Here is a 15,159-nt window from a genome sequence, read left to right on the forward strand (position 1 = left end):
TGATTTCATCATTGTGTGAGCAATTTATGAAGTATACCTATGTGGTACAGACCAATGACTTCAGGTGGCCCCTTTATGCAATCAAGATGATGTGGCATACTTTTATAATAAAGTTTTTTTTTTTAAGTATGTAGGAGTACACTTTAATGGTAAAAAGCTTGATATAGTAAATACACTAGTAACAGTCATTTGTTGGGGCCTGGGGTTGTAGCTCAGCAGTGGAGTGCTCACCTAGCAGGTATAAGGCCCTGGGTTCAATCCTCAGCACCACATAAAAATAAATACATAAAATAAAGGTATTGTGTCCAATTACAAATAAAAAATAAATATTAAAAAAAGTCATTTGTCATCATTATCTAGTATTACATACTATACATAGTTGCACTTGCTATACTTTTATACTACTGGCAGTGCAGTAGGTTTGTTTACATCAATATCACCATAAACATATGAGTAATACCTGGTGCTACAACATCACAGCTACAGTGTCTCTAGGTGACAGAAAATTTTCAGCTCCATTGTAGTCTATGGAACCACCATGGTATTTGTGGTCTGTCATTGACCAAATTGCTATTAGGCACATGACTGCATATACAAATAAGCATTAATACATATTTTTATTTCCTAGATTTTTTATGCACATAACTTGCAATTTCATATAAAACATATCCTGGAGATCACTGCATGTTAGTTCAGGAAGACATTTCTTAAATGATACAGAGTGTCATTGTCAACAATCAGGTTTGTTAAACCTTACCATTACATACAACTTTGCAGTGAACAAATTGCTTATAAATCTTTTTGCACATGTACAGGTGTATCTGTAAGGCATAGTTCCAGAACTGGAACTTTACAAATTAAATATCTGTTACAACACTTCTCAAAAGTGTGACCTCTACTTGGTTAATGCTATCTACCTCCTCACTATTTTATGAGCTTCTGGAAGACATCAACTGGGTTTCATTTATCTTTACTTCTACAGCCTTTACCACAGTACAGTTAAATACCAACTGAACTTCCTAGTGTAACTATAACCCCTCAATTTAAAGGCTGAGATCAAGGTGTTTCTATTTCAAGATAAAAATGGGACTCATAAAAATAAAAGTATTGAATACGGAGTAGAAGTTTTCCAGGATGAAACTATCTCTTCAAATTCAGGGACTGGGTCAAAGTCAGGTAAATTTCTGGGTTAATCACACACAGTGAGGCTGAAGGGCAAAACAGAGAGGAAGCCTAGAGAATTCTTGCCTGATGAAGATCAGCCACAGGTGACTGAGAATAGCACTTCCTCAGAAGCCAGGCCCAGGTAAAGAAGAAAGGTAAATGGATGTTCAGAGTATAGTCTGTACAGAGATGGAAGGGTGCGTGTGTGTGTGTGTGTGTGTGTGTGTGTGTGAGAGAGAGAGAGAGAGAGAGAGAGAGAGAGGTGTGTGTGTGTGTGTGTGTGTGTGTGTGTGTGTGAGAGAGAGAGAGAGAGAGAGAGAGAGAGAGAGAGAGAGCCAGAGAGAGCTGCACTGCAGCCCCCATAATTATCAGGAAAACTGTTGCACAGGGCCCAGGTGAAAACTCAGACCTGTTCCTAAGCTGATGGCAGTCTTTTCCCCCAGGCATGCCCCTCTCTAGCACTGCTCTACCCTAGCAGGTATGTTAGAGGTGCTCTCTCCACCTGGTCATCACTAACCATCAGAGCTGCCACTGGACTGTGTTAGCCACCTTTGAAGAGATAAAAGAGACACTTCACACACATGACCTATCATAGCCCTTGTCAAAATCACTGCCTCTCAAAATCTGTCAGGAAAAGGTGAATTGGTACAACTTTTTTATTGTATCAGTAATGTGGCAATATAATTTCAACACCGAAAATGTGTAAAACCTAGAAATTCCATTTCAAGGAGTTAATTTTGAAAGTACATTTACAAAGTACATAAAAATATGTATATGTTTACTGAAGCACTATTATGTAAAGCAAAGATTAAATAAAAGTAAGCTAAATATTCATCAATGTGGTAATGATTTTATCCATAATAACATTATGTAATATCCCTGCAGCTACAGGGAATGAGGTAAACCCATGTATAGCGCTGGTGCAGTAGCCAACATATATTGCCATGGAAAATCAAAGCAAGCTCAAAATAGTAAATATATTATATGATTTTTTTGTGATTTAAAAGAAGAAATACTTGCATATGAATAAAAATATCTGTTAGACAAAAAAGAAGAAAAGTATCACATATTTTCTCTCCTTTGTGAAATCTAGAATTGCAAAAAAAATGACCTGAAAGTCGTAGAGGAACAATTAGAGTAGGTGAAAGGAGACTGGGAGGAGGGGGAAAAAGGGGAAGGTGAGAGAAGGTAGTAGGGAAGGAGGATATGATCAAAGCTCAATATATTCATGTATGCAAATGCTACAGTGAAACCCACTAGTTTGTACAACTAATATACATTAGTAAAAGTATCTATTAATATTTGAGGCTCTTTCTAATATTCATTGTTGGGGAATGGATGGGTTTGGAGAACAAAAGGAACTTTTTTTTTTACTTTATATGTTTTGTATTGCTTTTATAATTACAAAGTTCACTTGCAATCAAGCTATTGTTTCTAAGGTTTCTGCAGTATATAGATTATATAGAGTTTAATGATCACTCTTGACTCAGAAGAATCATCACTTTAAAAACCCTTAGGCTGGGGGTGTAGCTCAGGGATAGAGCACTTGCTTCATAGGCATGATCCCCAGTACCACAAAAACAAGAAAAAACTTAAAAGGGGGGTTTTATGGCTGAGTAAACAGCTATGGTTGGCCTTAATTGATGTTCACAGAATGGACCTCAGCTTTGTATATACTCAAAACCCAACTCATGCAGAAAACTTGGTAAAATTTCCTGTGTTCAGCCTTCAGACTATTTACTAGATGGTTAGTAATTTGAGTATCATCCTTGAGTGCCCACAAACTTCCACTTTTCACCTACCTGGACACATCTTTTAAGGAATTCTTTTTAGTTTTTATGTTGTGTTTCCTGCAAGATTCCCCATGCAATTGACTTTAAAATCATGAAAAGAAATTTTTTATCATATTTTACAAAGTCGGGGAGAAGTGAAGAAGATGAGCCCATATTATGCAAGTGTTCTGTTGCTAAAGAAGAGACTGCTCAGGGCAGACTTACACAAAGTGGTAGATTCTGATTTAGATTTTCACATCCTGATAATTGGAGCCATTCAGTCAGTCTCTGTGGCCTGATCTTGAAGAAAGAGAACCTGAGACAAGAAGCAAGAAGATGAGAAAATGTCAAGGCGGGAAAAAACATTTGGCAAGTACAATTGGCACTAGTCTCAATGTACATTCTCTTGGGGCAAGGCTTTGAAACTTAAATGTAACAAAATATTATTTGGAACATCAATTTTCAGGTCACCTACCTTTTCCAAGACTTTCTGTTGCAAAGATGATGATGTCTGGCTACTAATTTAACCAAAATTTCCAGTATCAAAATATTTTAGCAATTTGTCTTTCTGCAATGCAGGGGGAGTGGAAGTTGTAGAGTATACAATGTATATTTAATTATTTTGTGTATTATTGCTCTTTTCTCTGGAAATAGTATTTTGTGTTTGCAAACATGGAAAACCTACATTTTTGGACAGTAAAATGACAGGTCTATATTATAAGCTAATTGATATATCAAGCAAGTAGATAACTCATCTTGCTATAATTATAAACAAGTTCTAGTTTATGGACGTGAAACAAGCCTGCAATTCATGAATAACCTTAAGAAAATTTCAGAACCAAGGCGTACTTTTGAGGTTAGCCTTCCATCCTTTGAGAGCTTCCAATTTACAGCTAAATGCTAATGCACAATTATCACTGAAATAAAGGAAAGGAGAATTAAAAGATCAGCAAATAAAGAAAAAACAACAGAAAATAATAGAAAAATAAAGAAAGCTGTGATGTAGCAATAAAGAGCCTTGTTTGCCCAGTTCACTTATTACCAAAAAAAATCATCTTCTCCAATTATAAAAATGAATATAACTTTCCAAGAAAATTTGCTTTTCCAAAATGAATAGGTTCTAAGCACATTTGGCAACTTAACTTTAAATATATGTGTAGGTGTCCTTTGGGGTTTAAAACACTCACACACCCCCATATTTAAATTTTGATTACTAGAAATAAATTTATCTTGACAACTAGCATGATACCCAAAGGCCCAGTGGCCCCAATTATCGGAGTGGTAATGGGTGAAACTACATTTTTATATTCAATTTCCCAGATAAATAGACCAAACTAAAGTCCGAAGGTTTGAGATACTTCTTCAAATTCATTTTAGTGTGGACTGTTTTCTCCTTTGAACCACTAATGAACTTTATTATGTGCAGTTTCTACAATACAAGTCTTATTTGTGCCAATGTCTTAGCATCATAGTATCCTCTCATCAGAATATTGGTTAGGTTCCCTAGTGTGAATCACTTATCCAGTTGCTCGCTTGATTATTCACATGTTTTTAAGATTTGTGAAATGTGGCAGATAAACAGGTTTATGCTGTGTGCAACTTGGAGGGCAGCCAATGTCTGTCTGCCTATACAGTATATTTACTCTCCTTCCTCAAATCTCTCTCCCATACAGAGAAGCTGTATTTTAAGACTAAAATCAGTGTAGCATGCAATCCAGTAATGTCACTGCAGAAAACAGCAGGTGTTCATCCACTCATTTGCAGTGATTCTTGCAGTGAGGAAAGTGAATCAATGATTCTCCCAATGGACAAAGAAACGTCACAGAAAACATTTGGAAAAATCAAATGCTGGAAAGGAACATTCTTTTCTAAAGGTGTGCTCTGATTTTAGAAAGCAAAACCTCCCACAAGAAACTTAGGAATTTTGTTGAAGTGTTCTGGCTGTACCTGCAATGGCATGTTCCCTCTCCCTGCTTCCACTGTTTTATTGCTTTTGTGTTGTACTTCTAAAATAAATATCAATAAATCATTGCAGTTAGATACTCTAATATAGACAGAAATGTACTTGACTCCCTACAGTCATTACAATTGGAGGGGACTCTGATTAGGATGCTTTACTTAATTAAGTGATATCGTCTAAAGAGAGTTCTTCCCTCCATTTTCTGTTTAACAGTCTTATAAAACACCAACAGAGGAAATTCATTCTGTTGTTTGCTTTCCTTATTGTAAATGGTTTCTTCTCATTCATATTTTACAGAAGGCGTCGCATTAATGAAATGGCTAATAAGCCAAAGACTGGTTCAGCCACACAGCCTTGTTCAAATCAGCACAAGCTATGTAGACTGAAAACATTTTCTCCCTCAGTCTCAGAAATGCATTTTTAAGTCTATTTTTAAAGCATGTGTAACATAATATTAAGGTGATTTAAAAGAAAAATTTTTTTCCTGAAAAAAAAATCACACTTCACCTAGTTTACGTATGACTCAGCAGAGACCTTTAAAATCTGTCTGTTTGAGAAAATAGAAAAAAATGGGCAAAGAATAAGCAATCCTTATGCATTAGATGTTATTTATAAGGCACTTTGATTTTACTGAAAGAAGTCATTAAATTTGGATTGCCAATACAAATATGATTATATATGTTTTCTAAATAAAATGTTATTATGTTGCAACTGAACTCATCCATTTATTGTTTGTTTACCTAATGCTCAAACACATGTTTTATTCATGGATGTCTGGGAGAAAAAAATTTTGCTTGATAATCACACCAAGCATATTTAACAAAAGCGATTCTCCTTTTATTAGTGAACAAGTTTAAGCAGAATGATTTCATTTTTTTTCCATTTAGTTAATTCAGACTTGCAGGATCCTTAGCTTAGAGCTTTTGTTTCTCCCCCTGCTGCCTTTTATGCCTTTAATGTATGCATGCCTATCCACTGATGGGAAAATATCATTTCCTGAAAGTCTTCCTTTTTCCTTCTTGGCTATTCTCTCTGTTGATTCCTAGTTTTGGTTAGTTTTCACTAGTTAGTTCTGTCAAATCACGTTATGTACAAGACAGATAAACTGAAGCCAAGTAGTTCATTATCCTGTTGAAAATTTTAAACTCTCTTTCATTATAGAGCTTGAATTCTAAGTATATTCACTAACTCCTTGAAAAATAAATCATATGGTTGTATTTTTAAAGAAATTAAAAATTGTAGAAGATAGAAAGTAGTTGAGAAATTAGTTAAGATTTATTATTATCCATGAAATTATTTTTTAATTACCAAATAACCTTAACAAATTAACAATAGCCTTGTATTAAATTTAGAAACTTTATTTGTACTAAAAAGTGCAATAATGTAAAAGCTCTCTTAAATGAACTCAACCAGCTTAGAATAGATTTTTTTTTTACTGTAACACAATTTGCAGTTAAAAGCATTCACAGATCTGTAAAATATAAGTGAATAAAGGTCTTAACATACAAAATCGAATATTAATGAATCAGGTGCAAGGAGCTTTTAATTAACTGCTAAATTATTAAAAGAACATTTTTCTGACATAGATAAGAATCTGAATTGTTTTGATAACCCAGCTGTATAGTTTGGTCATTTACCAAACCAAATAATAATAGCAATAACAATAATAATATATAATGGTTAAATGACTTAATATTGTTAGACTACAAGCTTTTGTTTTAACTATATGCCATCCTGCAAAAGACTATTGCTTGAAAACATTTTATAATTACGTATTTTTCTTAACTCACAAGTTAAAACACACACACACACACACAGTAAAACAATGTGCTCCCAAATATGTTACTCAAAGTGAATCTGAGAAGTTGCTTTTATTATTTTTTAAAGGTGCTGTTTATTAAAGACAAGTCTTACATTAGTTGTAAAGTTCACAAAATTTTAGTTTTTATCCTAATATTGTGATCTAGATAATTTTTACAACCAAGAGCTTAGTTAGCCTACCTTCTGTTAAGCAAACTTCATTACAGATTTTCCTTAAGCTTTTCATTTTAAAAGCTGCCTTTGTCCTAAAACTGAACATATGACATTCCTGTCCCCTAAGAAAATTTTTGAGGAATTGAATAACAGCAAGTAGATATGATAGAGATTTTATTCCATTCCTCCCCATATTTGTTTACTTTCTTTAAAAATAATTTTTAAAAAATAACAAATATGGATTTTCTTAAGACTTTAATGTGAATGAGAATTGTGTCTAATGAAGTACTACCGAAGTTAGAGTAGCCATTGAATCATTATCTGGCAAAAGAATGTGTGTTCTATCTTGCCTGAACCAATTATTTTTATCAAATGACTTTTCTACTTAAATTGTTTGCTTTAAGAAATACTGATTTTAAAGATAAGCAGAGTTATTGTAACATGCATTTTAGGCTATTATATTCCAATTCCTATAAATCAAACTGTATGCAGCAGAGCTAATTTCAGGCTGCTATTTATTGAAACTGCTTTTCATGGGACTAGTTAGCATTTGTAGCGAATGTTTCAGTCCTAACAGGTAAATATATCAAATTTATAATTCAAAAACAAATACTGCTATGTCTTTAGTAGGATCCTTAGTAAGAAAAAAAATCTATATGTAAACGTGGTCATTTTGTATTTGTAAAATGAGTTTTCAACATAAAATATTAGTCATCAAAGCTGTTTGTCTCTGTAAAGCAGTAGAAAGAGTAAATTTTCTAAAGAGAACCTAGCTAAAAGATACCCTCTCTACAATGAATTAGATTAAATCGCTGCAAAGAAGACAAAAAAGTTTAATGCTAAAGAGAAGATAATTTCTTAACACTATTTTTTTTTCTTTCTACAGAAATATGAGTGCTCAAGAAAGAAAATGTTTAGCAGTAAGTTTTTTTTTTTTTTTTGGGGGGGGGGCGGGATGGAGAAAAACATCTTGTATGATGTGACAGGAGAAAAAAATACAAATCAAAACAAAATAAACAAAAAACAAAACAGTCAAAACTAGACTGTATTTATTTTGTTTTGTTTTGTTTCTAAAGCATATTTCTTTTCACCAAAAGATGACTGCAGAGTCCGAAGAGCAAATTACTCCTGTTAGGGAGTTGTACTTTATAAATTCTAGAGACGGGATCATCAACTTGTTTCGAAGGCAATTCTCCTTAATAGCAGCAGTTTCACAGCTAGTTTTGCCTGCAAAAAGGGTACTTTCTAGCCATTCATTCACAAGTTAGCTTTTGTGAAGGAGCAAAACTTGACAATAAACTATTGTGAAGACGTATATATTTCTGATTCAAGTTAAACATATTTTTTAACAGTGTTAAAAATGGTTTGAAGCATCTCAGTGGCTCTGAGGGAGCTCTACCTTTATTGTGAGAGGAAAGGTAACAAAGAACTTATTTTAAAAAAAAAAAAGTCTGATGCAGGGAAAGAGAAAGAAAGAAGACAAATGTTATTTACAATGAACAGACTATGAACTTCATGAATATTATAAATGAAACTAAGCTAAACTTAAGTGAAAATTAAGCTAAACTTTTCTGGGCAGAATCAAGTATTTGAAAGAATTATGGAAAAAGCATAGTGTTAAATATTGCGTATTCTTTTAAGACATGTATGATGTAAATGTTAATGCCATTAACTTAGTATTCTCTTAAGATGAGAGTGACTATAATGTAGTATTTCATCATTTGTAATGTATTAATTAGTCATTCATAATATTCCTGGGTTCAATAGCCAAGGAAAAGTCCCATATTGTTCGAAAGTACAATAGTCATACATAAAGTATATAATAAACCAAATTCATGCTCTAAATTTTATTCTTAAAAAAATATTTTTCTTAAGTTCACATATATTTAAAACTAAAACAAAAAAATGTAATTCAGATTGTTCTAAAGCAAAAATAGAACAACATTTGGAGATTTTCAAGATCTTATTTTCTTAACAGTGACTAAAAAATAATTAGAAGAAAGAGCAGTTAAGATACAGCATATTTTTTAACTGAGTCAAATATTTATTTCCAATCTTTTTTTGCATCAAGACTGTGGGAAATTTGTATTATGAAGATCAGATGTTGTACTAATGTGAGAAATGTTGTAAAGCATCCTGTTGATTGGTTCTAATTAACTGCAATGCTCTTGTGCTCTCAGTTTTAGCCAGCATACACTACACAATGCCTTTTATTTTGCTTTGAATGGAATTTTACTTAAAAACAGCTGATCTCAATATCCCCAGCATTTTGGCTTTAAAGATTTTTCCTAAAATTTTCCTGCAATATTTTCATTTCAATTTTAAAAGATAAATTTGGATATATTCCTAAACCATAAAGTATAATCAGTTAAATTAACATCATTCATGTAATCTTTCATGTGTATTTTACATGTTCTATGGTATGTTACTACATTATCAAACCACATTTCAATTCTTCTTTACAAGTTATACATCTGCACAATGGTTTAAGCAGAAAATTCCAATAAGCAATTTAGAGAACACTGCTAATTTTTATTTATTTTTATTTTTGCAATCAGACTGCTAAGTAGAAGAGAGCTAAAATATGGACCATGAGGAAGAAATGGGAAGGATTCCAGAATTAAAAGTATTTTTTAAAAAATTCTTCACACTCACCTTTCTCTGATGATTTAAGCTCAAGCAGCACTGACAGAGAGAAGTCATGAATTTTCATCAACTTCACACATGTCATACATTTAAAAACATTTTGATTTGCCCTGGGACCCCTGCATGTCTCTGAAGCACAGTAACAGTGCTGTGATGTTTTGTAGGTACAAACCCTGTGAATTCCCAGAGCTCTAGAAGCTATATTACTAATGTAAACAGGCCTTTGAGGTAGGAATGGGGGTAGGAGGCTTTAAAAACAAAGTTTCCAAAGAAATACACAATTTGAAATTAGGAGGCTATTATTAGAAGCAGTACACTTGCTATATTTTAAGGGCCACAGTTTTATCTGAGAACATGCAATTGTTTAACCTGAGAAATAGAACCATTTTGGACAGAGAAATCCATAACCTAAAAAAAAATTAGAGCTTAATCATTTATTTACCTTGAAAGTGATTAAATAGTCCTTTTTTTTTTGTACATATGAGGATAAAATTTGATTCATGTGATTAGAAAGTCCCCTGTTTCAAAATGACTGTCAACATCCTTACTCTTTCCAGGAGAAAAGCTAAGTGTATTAAGTATGGAGCAACCAAACCAGAATTTTACCCCAAATAACACATGAAAGGGTTTTCTTCCACATATTTCTGTCCCTCTTAAGACTGTGAAAAAGCATTAAGATGAAGTAAGAAATAAACATTAAGACAAAAAATAAGTGCAAACAAAATTGTAAATCACAAATGACATAAATAAAATGGCATTACAGATACTGTAATTCACATTATGCCCCCATTTTACCACAGAGGAAACTAAGGTCCAAAGAAATAAGTTGACTTTCCCAATATGTGTTTCAAATACTCAGATGTAAAGCTAAACTGCAGGCAAGTCACTGGCTCCTGGTAGTACACTTTCTACATCTCTACAATCTTTCAATATAGTAGCAGAAAGGTCCACTCAGGTGCATGTCAATCATACAATTAAGTAAAGTAAGTATATAAAAGCTATGTGCAGATAATACCAAATTAATCAGCCATCTTTACACAGTATGAACATTTACTTCTCTGGAAAATACTTTTATGCCTTTATTCTTGCCAGGTTTTGAGGATTTTTATCTATATATAATAAAAGGTATTTATCTTTAGTATTCCTACACCAAGCAGGCAGGTGAAAACAACCACTATGTAGTCTCACTGTCACTAGATTGTCCCCACTCCAATTCATTCTCCCCTCTGCTGACAGCATGGTCTTTATAAAATTTTGATGACTTTCCATCTGTGCTTTTTAGTCTGACACTCAAGGGTCTTCAAAATGTTTAACTTGTCCCATCCCTTCAGTTTTACTTCCAACACACTCATCGTACTTTATGCTCCGGTGATGCAAACTATGATTCTTCGAACGTGATAAACATTCCTGATGCCTCTGGGCCTTTGTGCATGCTGTTTCCTCTGCCTGGAATGCCTGATAAAACTTTCCTCCTTCTAAAGTGAGCTTGAGCATCACCTTTTCTGCTCCTGACAAACAGATACTCCTTCTCGGGGATTCCCAGTGCACCATGCACAGACTTCACATTAGTTCACTCACTACCTTGATGATAATTGTCTATCTACATGCCTGTCTTCCCACATACATTGTCTTTAAGGTAAGAGTCCTATTTTTCTCTCCATTCTTAGTACTTTACCTGGGGTAAGTATTCAGTGAATGTTTTCCAATTGAATAAATGAATCAACAAATAGGTCACCATATTTTCTCTTACCTTTAAGTCTTGAAATGATATCCCCTCATTCTTCTGTATAATGTCTAAACAGGATGCACACTAACAACAGAATATTTGAACCAACCTGTTTTGGGTTTCTACCAATCATTTTCTCTAAGTACAAATTTTAAATTACCCTCTCATGATAGTGTTTTGACACTGATATCAGGTTGGCGATAAAATACCCACTTCTATCTCATGTGAATAAAGAGAAGAAATGTTAGGTAAACAATGAGCCACTGTTGGTTCCAGACATTGACAAAGAGCAATGCCTTTTATATCTTGATTTTTTTTAATTATAAATACAAGTTAATACTGGGCATGGTGGCACACGCCTGTAATCCCAGTGACTCGGGAGGCTGAGGCAGGAGGATCAAGGCCAGCCTCAGCAAAAGCAAAGTGCTAAGCAACTCAGTGAGACTCTGTTTTTAAGTAAAATATAAAATAGGGCTGGGGATGTGGCTTAGTGGTTGAGTGCCTTTGAGTTCAGTCCCCAGTACAGAAGAAGAAGGAGGAGGAGGAGGAGGAGGAGGAGGAGGAGGAGGAGGAGGAGGAGGAAGAAAGAAAGAAAGAAAGAAAGAAAGAAAGAAAGAAAGAAAGAAAGAAAGAAAGAAAGAAAGAAAGTCTGTAAATGTTTATTTGAATATATTGGAGTTGGTATCAGTACCTTCATGCCAAGTGAGTGCTTTAAAGGAGAATTTTCAGTCTTAAACAAATGGAATTTAGATTTATGATTTAGCTTGTTTGGGTGTCTGTTGTCATTTCCAGTCTTCACCATCTTGCTGAGCAAACACTGCCCAGATGCAAATGTCTTCTAAAGGAGGCTGTTCAGCTGAAGCCAGGGATGATTTTGGTACCTAAGAGCACCCAGTATTCCCTTGAAATGATACCTTCGAACTGACAAACCAATTGCTTTCAAAAGAATTTGCTAGTATTTTCTTGCCTTAACATGTAAACAGTCTTGGGCCAGGCCCAAAATTGATGAAGAGATGTTCCAGTAGTTGTTTGGACTTATAGAAGCCAAGGGTATCCAAACCTGAGGCCACTTTTAATCTCATAATTCCCCCCTGACTCCACTTCATTAGATTATTGTTCCCTAGGTTACAACTTCTACTGAGATTGTTCCCTAGGTTGTTACAACTTCTACTGAAATGTGAGGTGTGCTCACTGAAGGGTAGAAGTTAGGGAAAGAGTAATACCTAGCGTTTCTCCAGTGTAACAAATTTACTGTGGTCCTAAGACCACTTTCCATGGAGCAGGCCTACATGAAATTTTCATTAACAATTAACATTAGTTTTAAAATTCTGTAGTGGTTGATGAGATCACACTGGTCAGTTCCCATTTCTACCCCTAAGGAATGATAATATTTGTGACCTTAGAGTCCCTCATTCCCATTTAGGATGGTAAAGGTCTTGAACAATGTGAACAATGGGTACACTTACAGCATAAATTTCAACTTTATAACTTAATAAGCAAGAAAAAAAATGTATCAATGTCTTTAATTGGGGTGAAACCATTTAAAAGCTTTTCACAAACTTATAAAAGGACATGAACTTTGGTTTTCTTAAGAGTCTGAAATGAATCAATTACATTAAAATGACTCCTAAGAGCAAGAACAAGTAATGATTTGCATTATAAGCTAATAAAATGGGGGAGTTAGGCATATTTGTAAGATAAAGTCTTTTTTATTCTCTCTTATAGATATTTGCTCTCATTTTTACTGAAATGAACTTGGAAGATTATTCATCATTCACTATTGTTTAAATTATAAGGCACAAACCTGTCATTTGGTTTTAAAATATTTTTCCCCTTTGGTAATGCAGATGAGTAACATCTCTCTTCTTTAAAAATATGTTGATGTGATGATTTGGGGGAAATTAAATTAAGTTCTTTTATATCTCACATCTAGAGACCCATTAGAATATTAGAAAATATTATATTCTTTGAAAAATATATTTTGCTAGCCTTCCTGAAAACTCATACCCCTCTCCATGTGAATTGTACCTTTCTTTTCTGTTCAAAAAAAATGCTACCAGCTTCTAACATAAGTGCACCTTCTGGAGAAAACTTCACTGAAGTCCATGTACTTTTCATGGTATCTACTAGTAAAAGTTATGGCCTTGTTTTGAGTGATGATGGCTTATTTCAAATCCCAAAAACCACTTCCAACATAAGAGTATGAGGAGAGAGCCTGTACTGACAAAAAAAAGGGGGGGGGTGGCGGGGAAGACCCAGAATTCTAGGTTTTGCAGCCTAAAACACAGAACAATAATATTTAAGAAAAAAGTATTTTGGTTTTCTAATGTCCCTGTATTGCATATATCAGCTTGTTTCAATTTGAGGTAGAAAAAAAATTATTTTAATATAACCTCAATTTCACATTTATGTGAAAATTGAGTATCTAAGTCTTATGGATTTGGCAATAATTTCTCTATTAAAGCAAATACTAAATACCAGAAGTTCACTCTACTAATAAGAAATGATACTCCTTCAGATTCTTTTTCCCTAGCACTATTTGATAAGAGATACTTCCTGATTTTTGATCCCTATTAGTAATAAGAATCCTATTTTCAAAACTGGTACTATCAAGTAATGTACTTATAAACCCCTTTCCAAGGAAACTTCTGGTGATCTCCTGTACCTAAGTCACATCTGATCATTCCCCTTTCTCCCTTCTCAGAAGTGAATTCCCCCAGTGATTTATTCCATATATGAAGTGAAAAATGTATAAATGGAGATGTCTGGTGGACCAGCCCTCTGCCACTAAAGTTTTCCTGGTTCCTTCTAGATGCTACCACAGGATTGCATGAGTGATTCACTCCTCTCCATGTCTCCTGGCAGCTAAATGGGAATATTGGAGAGCTGCCAGAAGGGTAGGTAGCCAACCTGCTTGCCCTTGATTGTGCCTGCCAGCTTTTTAATAACAGAAGTAGGGTCAAGTAAGTGAAATCACGAACTGTGGAGAGTATTCTGAGAATGCAAAGGCAGTTAATGTCCTTCCAAGCCTCAGATGGCTGGCAACCCTTGGCAGAGTAATCTATGATTTGTGGCACCTGACCCTTCCAGTGACTGTTATTTGTGTATTCACTAGAAACATATTTACAGAATCTTTCCATTAGCAAAGATGCCTTGTTTGTGATTATTTAATTGTCGTCGTCACACTAGGGTTTTGATACAGTTCCTATTCACAAATGAAAAACTGCACTAAACTGCACACAGAATTGGGTTAAAGCAGAAATCCTCAAATCAGTTGATCAAGACTCTGATGGATCTCAAAGAAATTATTACCACAGCTTTGCTCCCCTCTTTATCTTCCCCCCAAACCATGTTCCACATTCCCCAAATCAAGTTCAAAACAAAGTTCTCATTTATTCCTTCGAATTCTTAAAATATTTTACTAAGGTTAATAACAGCTAGTAATGAGAATTATACAAAGGGGCAGGCCTATTTTAAATAGACTCCACCTCAGAAAATATTGGAGGAGAGTATGACTTGCTTAAACTAGCTCGTACCGTGCTACTTTCATGTAGTACTTAGTACCAGCAAAGTACTTTCTCCCGTCTTAAAAAATTTTAGTTACAACACAGAACTAGGTTGCAGGCTGGCTTTCTGTCTTCATTTTGATTGAATCAAATACAAGGACATTTTAAAGAAAATATCCTCTCTGAGACAAGTGACCATGAGAACACGTACTGTTTAAAAGTTTATAGAGTGAGTGGTATAAAAAATGATGTCTCCCTCTCCCCCTCAAAAAAAATAAATGAAACCCTCCCCCCATTTACTTTCTGTATTGGCTGGCCCTTTAGTATTAATTGAGAAACGTAAACCAGTAATCCAGGAAACCGAATCGAATTCACTGGGAGCAAATAAACATGGAAGAAATGGAAGAAACA

The 15,159-nt window shown here is 34.3% G+C and overlaps 1 protein-coding gene across 13 annotated transcripts in view; it reads right to left on the reverse strand.

Moving 5' to 3' along the window:
* Nucleotides 1-15,159, reverse strand: part of Nkx2-1 (NK2 homeobox 1) — a 49,605-nt gene that overhangs the window by 18,499 nt on the left and 15,947 nt on the right. For all 13 annotated transcript variants that reach the window (XM_058584484.1, XM_058584482.1, XM_058584477.1 and 10 more), the window contains exon 4: nucleotides 3,162-3,252. The gene's annotated coding sequence lies outside the window, so the exon portion shown is untranslated. The remainder of the gene's footprint in view (nucleotides 1-3,161; nucleotides 3,253-15,159) is intronic.

This window comes from Marmota monax, unplaced genomic scaffold (genome assembly GCF_021218885.2).
Source record: "Marmota monax isolate L192 unplaced genomic scaffold, Marmota_monax_Labrador192_F-V1.1 WCK01_AAM20220418_F8-fsc00001, whole genome shotgun sequence".
NCBI classification, from domain to species: domain Eukaryota; kingdom Metazoa; phylum Chordata; class Mammalia; order Rodentia; family Sciuridae; genus Marmota; species Marmota monax.